The 14,784-nt window shown below is 33.2% G+C and overlaps 1 long non-coding RNA gene across 1 annotated transcript in view; it reads left to right on the top strand.

The window, feature by feature from the left end:
* Positions 1-14,378, top strand: part of LOC309646388 — a 190,882-nt gene extending 176,504 nt beyond the window's left edge. Inside the window, exon 2 of the long non-coding RNA XR_014255331.1 lies at positions 13,403-14,378. This is a non-coding gene — a long non-coding RNA (uncharacterized lncRNA). The remainder of the gene's footprint in view (positions 1-13,402) is intronic.
* Positions 14,379-14,784: the final 406 nt, after the last annotated feature.

Here is a 14,784-nt window from a genome sequence, read left to right as displayed (position 1 = left end):
GGGGATCTTGCAGGATCTGAGAACCACTTCATTTGCTTTCATACCCTTTGCTTCTTAACAGCTATAGAGCTGAGTGGAGTATTCTCACCAGGCTTAGATTAAAAAAATGAAAATTTCTTACCGCTTTTTCTCTAACACCTCCAATTAAATCCCTGCCAACAACCTGTACTTAGTCTCAAAGCATCTCTACATAATGCAGGGGATTACTTTTAACTATACTCTGAAGCTGAGAATACCCATTCAATTGTGTATTGCCATATGTAGAAGGACATTATAAAAATGAAACCAATTCAATCAATAGTTCATATTTTAGAATCTATAATAAAACATAGACACAGAAAAGGAAATGTAGATTGATATAAAAATAATATTCAGGCAAAATATAGATTTACATCACAGTATTTAGGAAACACCAATTAAAAGATGCATGCTCAAATTGTGACGATGAATATTCCTTTCATAGAGCATCATAAATGTTCAAGTACTCCTAAACCTAAGAAAAAAATATATAATTATATCTCCACCTAGTGGATACCAATGGTAAAGCAGGTGCAAGAAGCAAAACCTAAACATTTCTCGCCGTCTGATAAAAAGCAGCAAAACAGGATTGCCATAAAAATCCTGAAAATGAACCCCAAATTAGTTTATGATGTCTTCAGGGACTTTAAGGAATACTAGGGTACTCCTGCTTTCAATGTTTTATCTTGAACGACATTACTCTCTCTCTGGATGTTAGAAAACCGTGTCTGCTCCTGTTTTACAGGCAAGGTGTCTTCACTGAGCAGTATACACTTGAACCGTGCATTGCAGCTGGTCTTAGACAGAAAAACGTGTCCTTTAAATGGAATTGGAGATCGATTTGTTTGATTTGATGTGTATTTGGGTGGATATTGCCTCTTAAATTTTTGTCTGAAGAAAACAGTGAGCTTGATGATTATCACTGGAAGCCAAAGGGAATTCCAGATAAAACACAAATAAAAAGTAAAAAGAGATCCTTGGATTATATTATGGGCCTACCTATTAGCAATTGTTTTGATGTTAATGAGGGAAAAGTTCAGACAAACTCACTCAAAGCCAAAGGTTTACAGAGGGGTTATGTGGTGTAATTTAATTTCTTTAAAAAAAAAAGAAAAGAAAAGAAACTAGTATTTTTTAACCAGCACAAGCATTTTTACTCTAGGAGCAAATGAAAAATTTTATTTTGTCCTTCTTCCTTAAGTGTTCAAGGGAATATTATAAATATTCTAAAGCTGTGATTTACGGCTGTAAGATCTAGAAACAGTGGACTGAGGTAACCTTCACAATGTAATATGTTTAGCACAATAATGTTCATCACAAAGATGTATATCTAGTGTATGTTTTGGGGGGAGGGTGAAAATGCACTTCCTGGAAAGTCAATGGCATTAGATGGCATTAAAATACTATGATTTCTCAACACAAAAAAAAGTTCATTAAAATACATCATTGCTAGAAAAACAAGATCATTGATAGTTTTTTAAAAATTGTTGGACCCAAACTAAGGATGACTTTAAAAATCATAAATTTGTTTAAAAAAAAGAATATAGGGGAAAAAAAGAATTGTTTAGAATTAAACAGTGAAAAGTAGTAAAGCTTATAGATTCTCCATGGTAGACAGGGAAGAAGACTTGCAATTTATGGATTAGATATCTACATATTTAGAAAGGTATATTAATACTAGAAAAAAATTATTCAATAATAAAATTATACCACTAAAAATTGTGGTTACAAGTAAAAAGTAAAATAAAATAGCAGCAGGAAAAACAAAGAATAAAATTTCAAAATAGCCCATCAACTGATGTTGATTTCATTTGTGCTTTTCTTGTTTGCTTCTTTATATTTCTCCTTTGTTTTGTTCTTAATTTTTCAGATTTCTGAAATATGATGTATTTCCAATTTTTGGAACAGATTTTGCAGGACATTTTCACAATGCTAGCATGTTTAATATCCTGCTACCTAACTCTACCATTTTCAAAATTGGTATTAAAACAATTTTCTAACTTAGAAACAATTTTGTAAAAGAACAAAATCTTGTTAAAATGTTTGTAAAGATTCCCTCTTTAAAATGTGACTGGCACGTTTCTGATACAAAGATCAGAAATTTAATTATGTATATCAGTATTTAGCATAATATTTTAAGCCTGTATTATGGTAACTGAGAAAGCTAATTTAGTAATATAGCTGCTTCCACTATGTAATAACAGAAATGAGACTCTTTTCTACATACATATCACTGCAAATGTTTTTGAAATTTTCCCTGGGCCTTCGTCTCATTTCTTGTGAAACTAAATATAGATTCTACGCCTGCTGTTTTCCTTCTACAAAAGATTTAAATTTAAAGAATAATAGATGCCTGTCTAGACAACCTTAAAATTGTTTTACTTACTGATGTATGGATGACTGATAAATGTCATCTTTTCTGCCTGCAGTGCATTTTGAATCAGTCTACTGACATTTGTCTATAGCTGACCTGGGTCTGCATTTTAGATTTACATGATGCATTTAAGTTTTACAACTATAAACCTTTCTATTTCATTGTTCCTACTCTACATCCAATACAATAAAACAATTAGATCCTTTACCATGTTTCTTCTTCTTCACATGGATGTTTTTAATTAAACCAGCAGGGAAGATTGTAATCAAACGAAAGGCAATGGAATTTACTTCATCCCTTACCTAGTGAAACAATTATTAAATTCCCTAGCTTCATATTTCTCATACCGATAAAATTAAATCTGCAGCTCTGCTAGGAAGGGTGGGAAAAAAAAGCAGTGCCAGGTAATCAAAGCCTATAGGTCTTCAGAACAATAATGCAAAATATATAACTCTGTTGTCTGGAAAATTGTTAGCTTACTCCTGTAGATTTCATATCAGTTTTCCACATTTTCACTTTATTGGGAAGTGTTCCTATATTTTACACATAATAACAGAACAGTAGCCCTTAGAAATGTGGTTATAAGACCTAATTAGGTTATTCCTGAACAATGTTTTTATAGAATAATGGCTTACCTTGAGTTGACCCACAGTTCTATTGAAAGAAATAGGTTTTTTTTTTTTTTTTTTTTGCTTATGTTATAAACGTAAAATTATCAAGAACATGAATACGAAGAAGTGCTTTGCAGGCTGTGTGTCTATGAGTCTTTGTTAGACATCTCATTATCCTGATACATTGTGACATGTGACATTCCCACTTTTCACCTTTTACACAGCTTACACTGCTTGGACAAGTTTAAAAATTTATATTAAAAAATCATCCTTACATTTTTAACATGTAGAGAAAACAATTTACATAATTCCTAGCCAATAAAGAAACAAAGAATTTGAGCAGCTAGAGAAGTGATAACTTCAGTAATATGAACAATGATTCCTGACTGTCCTCCATCTGATTTAGGTTTGCACTAGACGTTTAGCTGGCAAAGGCCAGTGAAAACGTTCTTCCTTTGTATGTACTTCGTTTATAGCACTTATCTCAAGTATATCAGTATTTGTCTCCATCACTTGGCTGTGAGATTAAGAGCAGAAAACATAACATTTGTCACCATCAAATACTTCAGTCATGGTAGGCACTCAATCAATGTTAAATGGATTAATGGATTAATTAATCTTAAAGGAATGAATAAATATGGTGATAATGGAATGTTGATATTATGTTACCAATTCCAGACTCCATCCTCTTAAACATCAAAATATTAAAAAAAAAAAAAAACTTGTTAATTTTCTGCAGAATCCTATAAAGGACCCTGAAAGTCATAAATGAAGTTAAGCAGCAGATAAAAGCATGAAGACCATGAAAAGAAAAGGATAAAAACCTTCTGAGTTAATCGTGTATTTGGATGAGATAAGAGGAAGAAAAACATAAAACAATTAAGATGAACATAATTTTATAGTATTTTGATTGTGAATTTGGAGCTTTAAGCTACATTAATTGAAGGCACTTAATGAAAATTAGGCTACAAGCCTAACTTCATGACTATCCTTTACGATTTATTCTGTCTGGTTTCAAAATGAATCCATGTTCTGTGAGGAATGCAGACTCTAATTTATGAAGTGATTTATACGGGCAGATGCAGACGACTTTGGCTGAAACTGGTGTTTGGTCAGGGATCCAGGAAATGGAGTTATATCTGTGGTAAATGTGACTATAGTCAATGCAAATTTTGCAGACAATATAATTAGTAAGATGATAATGATTTTTGAAAGGAATTTACAAAGGTAAATTATGCTATCTTGCACTGTTTTGGGCATGGGTGTGGATATAGGAAATCAAGAAGAGAGTACAGGAAAAGTAAAAGAAAATCCTCTCAGAAAAAAAAAAAAAAGAGAGAGAGAGAGAGAGAATGTTCCCAAAAGGGGATATAATGAATGAAATTAAACAGAATGTAGGTGAATGCAGTACTACTCTCCTTAAAGAATTATTATCATCATTAATTACCTCAATTATTAGTGTTCATCAATTTCTTATTTATTTGCTGCTAGTTAACATAAATGGAAAGTGAAAAAAGAATTCCTTAAACTTGCAACCAGAATAGACAATTAATCAATCAGAAGACAGGTTTAATGAATTTAGCCAGAATGCAATACGGAAGGAGAAAAACAAGAAATATGGACACGACTTTGAAATATCAAAGTATCAAGGCAAAGATACTAAATATATCTAATAGATGTTGTAAGTCTCACTTCTGATGTGGTGGAACAAGTGGACTGACCTTCTTACAGCTATTTATTGTTTTAAACTCTGGGCAAAATACCATAAAACAACTACCATATGTGTTTGAAGAGTCAACAAAAGGAAGCCTATTTTGGATGAGACTAGATGATTGCAAATATAAACTCTCAAGAGGTGACTGCTCTGTCCTGTGGCTTTAGCCTGAGGGCAGGCTTGGGTTGCAGCAGGGCACAAGTAGACTCAAGTTCCTTTAGATAACCTGCTATCTTTCGTGCCTAAGGAAAATGAAGACGGGACAACCTCAAACTGAACTGCCCACTGCAAAAGACAGTTTACATTTTGAATCACACCTCGTGAATTAAATGCTAGATAAAAAGCATCACATTTGTTGGAGGAAGATAACAGAATCCAGAGACTCCACAACCTCATATTCAAAATGCAAAAAATACAGTCCAAAATTACTTGTTGTACAAAGAACTCAGAAACTGTGATTCATGACCAAGGAAAAAGATATTAACATCACCAACTGTGAGATGACACAGACGTTGGTATGAGACAAGGATTTTAAAGCAGCTATTATAACTATGCTCAATGAGGTGAAGGAAAATACTTTTGCAAGCAAAGAAAATATAGTAAACTTTCAGCCAAAAATAGAAAATATAAAAAAGAATTGTAGATTGAATCATGCCTCTCCCCCACCCCCAAGATATGTTGTTGAAGTCCTAACCATTAGTACCTGTGACTGTGACCTCATTTGGAAATAGGGCTTTTGATGAAGTAATTAGTAAAAATTAGGTCATACTGGAATAGGGTGAGCTCTAAATCTGATTATTAGATTCTTTTTTTTTTTTTTTGATGATATTTTTGCTTTAATGGGAGTTTAGATGCTCATACATGAGACTTTTAACTGGTTAACCAACTGCTCCAGTGTTCTAAGTAGAACAGCTGAGATCTGGAAAGATCTGGAAGTACCATTTGGACTCAGAGGAGCTGCTTAAGTGCAACATTGTAGAGCAGTTCATTTTAGTTCAGTAAACACTTGTCATAGCTTTGTGTCATTTAACTGACAAATATTTGACTAACAGTCAATTTTTGACCTAATTAGGACCTGAATAATTAAGTTTGCAAAACCTACGCTGTGCCTTAGGTAAATGGGGAGCGGGGGTGGGGAGTAGCAAGGAATCACCAAAAAGGTCACTTTACCCTTCATGGCTCCATTGTAGGTAAGTGCTCTTCTGAACACCAAGGTTTGTAGTTTTTAACACTTGTGCCGTCTTCTGTATGTTAGAATTATCATCAAAGTTTTGCCACTATTACCAGGGAGTGGTCACAACCATTATTTCACTTCATTTGTTAACCTTACCGCATAGGCGGGCATATTAAAATGCTTTTGGAGTTCTACAAAGTTTGTGGGGGCTTTTGTTTATTTATTTGGGTGCTAGCGACTGAGTCCAAATAAAATTTTTTCCAAAAAGGATGTAAAGTGACTTATGGTTATACACAAAGTAGAAGTAGGTGAGAAAGTTAGATGAAAAGATAAAGCTAAGGAGACACAAAATCAACCAACCCAATGATGCTAAAAATAAATTCATAATTTGGTGCTGATGTTGTCATCTGATTATTTGTATGTTACTCATACAATTGCTCTGAGAAGGTAAATCTTACATATTTTCAAATAATGATGTGAAGTTTGAGGTATCTTTCAAATGTTCTAGTTTTCTAGAATTAAGTTAATAAGCTATTTGTTCAGCAGGTTGTAGGCTTAAGTTTTCTGTTTATATACAGTAATTTATAGAAAAATGAAACAATGCCCTAGTATATACTGCATCCTTCCTTTCCTCAGCCATCCTATCATTTTTTAGCATCCTTTTTGTTCTTTATCTGGCCTTGTTCTTTCCTCATCTGCTTTCTGTATATTTTCCCACTTACCTACAATACTGTATCAGAGGTTCTCAAACTGTAGGATGTTTTGAGAATCACTTGGCGGGTTGTTTAAAAATGCAGGTTTTGATTCCCTTCCAAAGAGATCGATAAATATGGCTAGGGGATAGGACCAGAAGCCTGCATTTTTTTTAAGGGGCTCAGGTGATTTTGATGCAAGTAGCCCGAAATGCAAAGTTAGATAAATGCTGGTTTAGCTTCCTTTTCTGAGATTATTAGATTCTTTTATAAAAACAGACTCAGGCACAGAAGGAAAGATGCCTCGGAAAGACAGAGGTAGAGATTGGAGTTATGCTGCCACAGTAAAGGAACGCTAGGGACTGCCAGAAATCACCAGCAAGGGCAAGGCAAGATTCTTCTCTAAAGCCTTTGGATGGAGCATGGCCCTGCTGACACCTTAATTTCAGACTTCCAGCCTCTAGAACTCAGAGAGAATAAATTTCTATTGTTTTAAGTCATCCAGTTTGCGGTAATTAGTTACAGCAGCCCTGGGAAACCAATACAATAATCAAATGGAAAATTTTAAGCTGCAATTTAAGAATACAATATAGAAAGTTTTAAAAATTCACTCTAGGGGCTTGATAGTAGAACAGCGATGATAAAGTAGAAGGTCAGTAACTTTAAAACAAACCAATAGAAAGTATACAACTTGAAGAATATATATTGACTTGCAAGAACAGGGCAACTATTTTGAAAAATAAAAGTTTAAAGGCATAAAATAATGTAATCCAAATGAGTAACTTTTACTCTACCCACATATATGACTTTTAAAGAGACTGTAAGAATTACAAATTAAGGGAAAATGTGAGAATTTACTTATAAATTTATAAACTTTTTATTGGGGCCAAGAAACCAATGATCAAAAGAGGAATGAAAATGTATTTATATAGAAATGAATGTGTGGGAAAGGTACCTAGGAAAAGAGGTTGGGCATGACCCATTCTGCATGGTAACAAGGGCTCAGTATTGTATGTGCTAATAGATGATTGAAGTAGTTGAGAAAATTCACTGGAATATAAAGATTTTGGAAAATGGAAAAATACTAATAATGGAGACATTAACATAGATATTAAAATCACAGAGATTAGTGAGAAGGAATAGAGTGAAGAAAATAAAACAGGTCTGGTTAATATATTTCAGGATAAACTCATTTAAGTAACATTTATTGAGCTCCTATTAAGTACTAGTCACTGTGTACAGTAATGCAGAAATAGATTGTCTATTTTTCAAAGAGCTCATGACATAATAGGAAGTCAGGAGAATGTCTTAGGGATTAAAGTAAGTAGCTATGAGGTTATGTGTTAAACAGATGGTATAAATGTCAACAGAGTTAAGTTGTTGAAATGTGGTGCAGCCAAAGTTCTAAAAGTAGGAATGGGCGTTGGAGAGTGTTCTCCCGAATCTGAGGATCTGGGGGAAACAAAGAAGCAAAGGCTGCAATATTAAAGGGAAGTCGTAGAGTCAGAAGAACAGCAAATTAGCACCAAGGGATAAAAAGACGGAAGAAACAATTAATTATTTCAGAGGCAACAGGAGACATTGACAGCAGTAAGTTAAAGAATCCATAGGGTAGAAGGAGAAATGGCTGGAAGGAATTGGTCAAAGACAAATTTTTTAAAGGACAAGATTGAGCTTACAAGGATTGAGAAAAGTAGGAGGCATATTTTTTTAAATGATGAATTAATTACTCAGTGGGGTGTAGATGTAGATAAATGGATGAAAAGAATTTTGTTGTACATGGGTGTGCATGTGACCGTGAACATGTGTATGCTTGTGTGTGTGTGTGTGTGTGTGCATATGTATGCATATGCAAGTATAAATAGTGAGAAAAAGTGAGGTTAAGAACTATAAAGACTGGAGAATTAGTGTAGGCAGTATATTTTTCTTTTAAAAATTGCTTGGATTAATTTAATGAAATCTGGTTGGTGTAGTGTAGAAGAAGTTATATTTCCAAAAAGCACTAAAAATAATTTAATGTTTGTATATGAGTGAAAGCACTCTTAAAAGCAATTCAATTTTAAGAAGTTTGTATTTTCAACAATCAGCCAATGATACTCAATCTAGTTATTTAAAGTCAGTGCTTTTTATTTGTGACAGTACCCCTTGAACCTACATAATAACACTTCATATTTTTTTTATATAAACAAAATACCCAGCTGGAATAAATTGTCCCTGTCTTCGGTAGATACAATTTTACATGCCATTGAGAATTGAAAGCAGGAGCTCATGGAGCAGGATGCAAAAGGAATGGATAATAAGAATTTCCTAATTAGCAGCAATCACTGTCAGCACCATTTTTTTTCTATAACAATAAGAACAAAAGCACATTATATTTAAGTGCAACAAAACTTGTTGTTTTTGTAATTGTTGTATTTTTTAAGTCAAGGGCTAAGTAACTCAAAATGAAGCTGATCCCATTTTGCCACCATTCAGCAGATGGTGCTGTTGACCTGGATTTAATTCCAGTCACTGGAACTGGGACAAACAAATGTTTGATCCACTCACTCTTAGCAACTTAATATGTATAACTGGTTCCTCAAAAAAATCGAAAAGTTTTCTTAATATATATTCATCTAAGATCTGAAAAAAATATTGAAAGAAATTAATCATAACATCATTCCAAAATAAGCAGTACAACAAATCTCATATTTTAGACATATTTAACAATATCTACCTTACCACGTATATGATTTGAAACCCAAATTTTTTTCATTTTATATTATATTGAAAAGCACTTCCTATGTTTTAAAATTATGTTAAATAATTGCTTTAAATACCTGAATATTCCATTACTTATTTGGAAAGGTGTTCTTTTTATTTATTTGGGTCCTAATGAAAAAATTAATTACAACACACAACACTCTCAATATACATCAATTTGAGCATAAATATAGAAAGAAATTTATATGCACACAATACACATATAAATATATATGAACTGTGGAATTGATCTGGTGCTCTGGTGATAACAGCTAAATCTTTCTCATGAAATTAACAAATTTATCAGTCAGTTGTAGTTCTGGTGAATGTCTCTGCTCTGATTCTGGGCTAGGTCCTCAGATTCTGTTGTTCTGACTTCCAGTCATCTACTCTGTGATTCTGCCTGCCTCACCAGTAACAATACCAGTAAAATAAATTTGCAGAGGATGATTTTCTAAGTTTACAAGTGTTTAAAGATAATTTTAAAGTAAAATATTTGTTATAAAAAATATTTTAAAACTTCAGCTATTTCTGTTTCTACTCACTACAGAACACATCTGAGAGGTTCAAAGTTTCAGTATGTCTAATGCAGGTGACTGGGATTTTATAGTCCCCATGTCACCTGCTGGGTTGTAAACAACTACTGCTGGTGTCATTTGGAAAAACCTTTTTTCAAATCTTGGAAATCCTACAGTTGCATGCTGTGTTGCCTCACCAACATTCCTCCCAGTAACTACAATGCTTCTATAAAATAGTTCAAATGTCACTTACGGGTTTGTGTTTGAACTATTTAACATTGTGAATGTAAAAATTAAACTAATTTGCTTTGTAGCACATAGCAAAAATATAACTAAATGTATTCCCCAGACTATACAAATATTTCCACCATTATCCAAAAAGAATTAGAAGAGTCACATATGAACTGAACAGCAGTTAGTCTTCTTTCAGATATTTAGTTTGCTCTAAAAGGGTGACAAATTTTTAGCAATTTAGCCTGCAGTCAGTCATGATTTATTTAGGGAACACTTACCCAATACTAAAGTATGGAAGGTATAAAATGATATACAGAGGAAAGGGGAAATATGGTATAAATTTTTCTTGCTGATTTTGTATTTTTGGTTCAGGACTTCATGGTCTGCCTGGCCTTATTATAAGTAATTATCCGAAACTGTGGCATATTCTTTCAAAGTCTCCTCTGAGTCTACAGTAATGAGGGCTGGTCTAAGACACATAGGCACCCTAAGAAGGCTCATAATTTGATATTCCTTCAAACAAATATTGTCAAACTACTATTCGACTTCTTTTTTTTTTGTCAAGAAGATGCTGGGATCTACAAGAGGGAGAAGGGAAAACAAAGAATTGCAGATGGCAATACCGTGCTGTCTTGAGGAATTCATCTCCGAAGTCCAAGTTCCAAACATACACGCATTTTCCACTTTGCAGAAGACTAGAAAGAATTTCCTGAGTTAAGAGTTTAACATGACAAGGAAGATTGGGGAACCAAAGCTATCCCTAAGTATCCCATCTTCCAGTTTCTTACAGAACTTTCCCTGAAGACAGTTCTAGGAAGCACAATCTTCTTCATCCTCTTAAATTTCTGGAGGTGTTTAACTGTCTAGACTAAGACATTGAGCAGTTTCCATGCTGCTCTTCCCCTTAAACCAGTTCTGACATTTTCAGCATTTATTGTAGTTGTCTGAATTTTGAGACAATTATTACCTCTATGTCTCATAAGCATTATAGATTTTATATATTTTTTAAAATTTCTTTACTTTCTCTGAAAACAAAGGGCAAGTCTCATTAGAGACGGAGGAGATATATAAGTATGCCAATTCTAAACAGAAGGGAAAATTAAGCTTATATTCATCAGAGGGATTCCATTCTTCCTCTCTCTCTTTCTCTCTCTTCCTCCCTCCCTACCTTCCTCATTTCTCTTTCAGCAATCTTCCCTTTTTTCCTTAGACACAATATCACGTCAAAAATTCTTTTTCTGGCTTAATTTCCACATGCTAATTCTTTCAGCTAAAGTTTGTCACAGCCTTATCTATTTCCTTGAAACTTACCTTTTGATGCCATATGTCTTCAGAATAATAACCATGGACCTGATGAATGATGACACACAGAGATGCAAGTGAGTTCCTTGGTAATTTGTATTATCGAATTAATTAATATAAATTTAGACTAAGCCGGCAGTGAGGGGTTTTTTTCCCCTAATGGGTAGGCCATTTCAAATCCCTTAAGTAACATCAGGTAGGAAACTTACTAATAGTCTTTAGGTAATTATTTATTTAGGTAATTTAAACACCTGCTGAAACATCTCTATTTAAATCCAGGTTGATTAGAATTCAGAATCACCTATGAATGCCATTTACTGACTTTGTGCTCTGGGACAGTCATGAAGTCACTTTCAGTCTCAATCTCCTCACTGGAAAGTGGAGATATTAACAGTACCTATTAATATTAATTCAGACATGGGTTTGAGAGTCAAATGGAAAAAATGCACATAAAGTACTTAGTAGAGTGTGGGAAATAGAAGGCATGTAATAAATATTATCTGCTGTTATTGGTGTTATTTATCCCAAGTAATCACTAAAATAATTAGGATCTATTGGTTTAATTTAATACAGTCTGCGTTCAAATATTACAGAATATATATTTATATTACATATATATATATTACAAATATTACAGAATAAGTAGCAGAGTTTAAAATTATATTATATTTAGAGTATCTTCCCACCATGGGGTCCAATGACTCTGATTCGTACAACTATGAATTATACTTTTGAATGTGTCCAGTCAAATATAATTCTAAATACAATATTATTAACGTACTTTTCATTTTTCCCTTTTATTATTTTGTAGATGTTTAATAGCGACCTGGTAGAACTGAAAAGCAATGAGATTCTAGTGGCACTTTCCTTAGTTTTACTTGAGTATCCAATATAATAAATGTAGGGGTGACTGTTTTATTGATTGAGAAAGTGAAACTAAAATCACCATTGAAACAAATGGAGGTTGATGATTCCCCCATCACTTTAGATGACATAACTGTTAAAGACCATTTCTTTAGGGATGTGTTTGCTGTCGAGTCCTATTGACATCAGTGAAGATGCCTTCATTATCAGGTTGCCCTAACTGGATGTTCATGCAGTGAAACTTAGAAAATGCCAGTAAACAGCAACAGTTTGATGATTTTAATGTTTTTGCTCTTTCAAATCTCAGATTTTTTTTCTAAATGGCCAAAGGCAGTAACGCCAGACAGGCTGTCCAATTGTTTGGCTTAAAAATCAAACTGAACTCCTAAGTCCAGTTATATCTTTGTGACAGATTTTGAAACAGACCACCAGAGCTGTGCTACAAACTGTCAAAAAAAAGTGGTTTCAATTCTGTAGCTTCCCCAAGGCCTGGTTACCATTTGGTATTCTTAACTTATTGAATTTTCACTCAAGCAGTCGGGGTTTCTGAGAATTGTCAAGCTGTTCTATCAGAAAGAAAAGCTCATTTGTAGAATGGCCATGTAAACATGGCTCAACCAGAATCATGTCAATTTACTAATTTTCACCTCTCACATGAATATATGTAACATTTGAATATGACTGTGACTTGGCTCAAAATAATCAATTTATGGAGAGTTCTTGATGCAATGAGTACAGATAAAGAAAGGATGAGGCTTAATTTTATATCAAATGTAAACATTTTCTTTCAAATGAATATGTATACTGAAAAATGGCTTTATAGATTATACAAATAGGATGTAGTAGTTTTTCTAAACAGAGGAACATTTTACAATACATTTTTTTCCTAAAAAAATGAGTGACAGTAGTAATTTTGTTTTACACGTTCTTGACATATTTCATTTCCATGGCATTATTTATAGTTTCTTATATTCCTTTCAAAATGGAAACATTATGGAACTACCAATTATTAATGGCCTTAGAAATTCTAGTAATTTATAGATTATGAATAATCTAGATATGAATAAAAAAAACAAGCCACACTTCCACGTATGTAGCTAAACATTTGCTTAAAAATGAGCCAGGTTTGTTTTTAGCAAGAAACCAGGTAGATTTTTAGAAGTGCATTTTAAAGACTGTATGACATAACCTTCCCATTTTACAGATATGAGGAAACTGCATGACAGAAGGTAATTAACCTACTCCTTCTCTTACTTGTATCTATAGCATCAGAGCCACAGCTATCCTGATTCCCAGTTCTGTGCGGTTTGCCATGAGCTCATGCTACCACCATATAATCATTTATTAATTATTTAGGCCAGGAGAGAATGGGATGACATAGTCAAAGGACTGAAGGAAAAAAATTGCTAACTAAGAACATATTACCTGGCAAGGCTGTCTTTCAGAAATAAAGGAGGGATATAGACTTTCCCAGACAAACAAAGCTGAAGGAGTTCATCACCACTAGACCTACCTTAATAGAAATGCTGAAAGTAATTCACCAAGCTGAAATAAAATGAAGCTAGTTAGTAACACAAAGACATATGAAAACATAAAACACATTGATAAAGGTTAAGTATATAGTCAAATTCAGAATACTTTATTATTGTAACATGGTGGTGTGTTAACTGTTTAAGTCTAGTATAAATGTTAAAGGATAAAAGTATTAAAGAGTAACTATAGCTATAATAATGTGTTAATGTAAGCAATTTAAAAAAGATGTAAATTGCAATGCCAAAAACAAAAAATTGGGCAAAGGAGTAAAGAGGTAAAATTTTTGTATATGATCTAAATTACCAGCTTAAAATAGACTATTATAACTATAAGATGATTTATGTAAGCATCATGGAAACCACAAAGAAAAAACTACAGTAGATAAAAAGAACAAAGAGAAAGGAATCAAAGCATAGCACACAGAAAATCATCAATTTACAAGGGAAGACAGCAAGAGAGGAAGAAAAGAACTATAAAACAGCCAGAAAATAATTAAGATGGCATTAGTTAAGTCATTATCAATAATTCGTTACTCTAAATGTAAATAGATTAAACTCTCCAATCAAAAGACATAGAGTAGTGAAATGTATTAAAAAAAACAAGGTCCAACTATATGCTCTCTATAAGAGAATCATGCGATTTAGCAACACACATAGGCTCAAAGTAAAGGGATGGTAAAAGATATTTAATGCAAATCAAAACAAAAAGAGCAGGAGTAGCTATACTATGAGAAAAAATAGACTTTAGGTCAAAAATTGTAACAAGAGACAAAGAAAGTCATTATATAATGATAAAAGAGTTAGAGGCCATAACAATTATAAATATATATGCACTCAACATAGGAGCACCTAAATACTAACAGATCTGACAGGAGAAATAGAGAGTAATACAATAGTAGCAGGGGATGTCAAAACCCTACTTTTAACAATGGATATATCATAGAGACCAAAAAGCAATTAGGAAACATTGGACTTGAACTCTACTTTAGGACAAATGGACATAGCAGAA

This window comes from Balaenoptera physalus, assembly GCF_965194825.1.
Source record: "Balaenoptera physalus genome assembly, chromosome: 17".
Taxonomy (NCBI): Eukaryota; Metazoa; Chordata; class Mammalia; order Artiodactyla; family Balaenopteridae; genus Balaenoptera; species Balaenoptera physalus.
The sequence above is the reverse complement of the archived record's forward strand: the minus strand, read 5'-3'. Positions and strand labels throughout refer to the sequence as shown.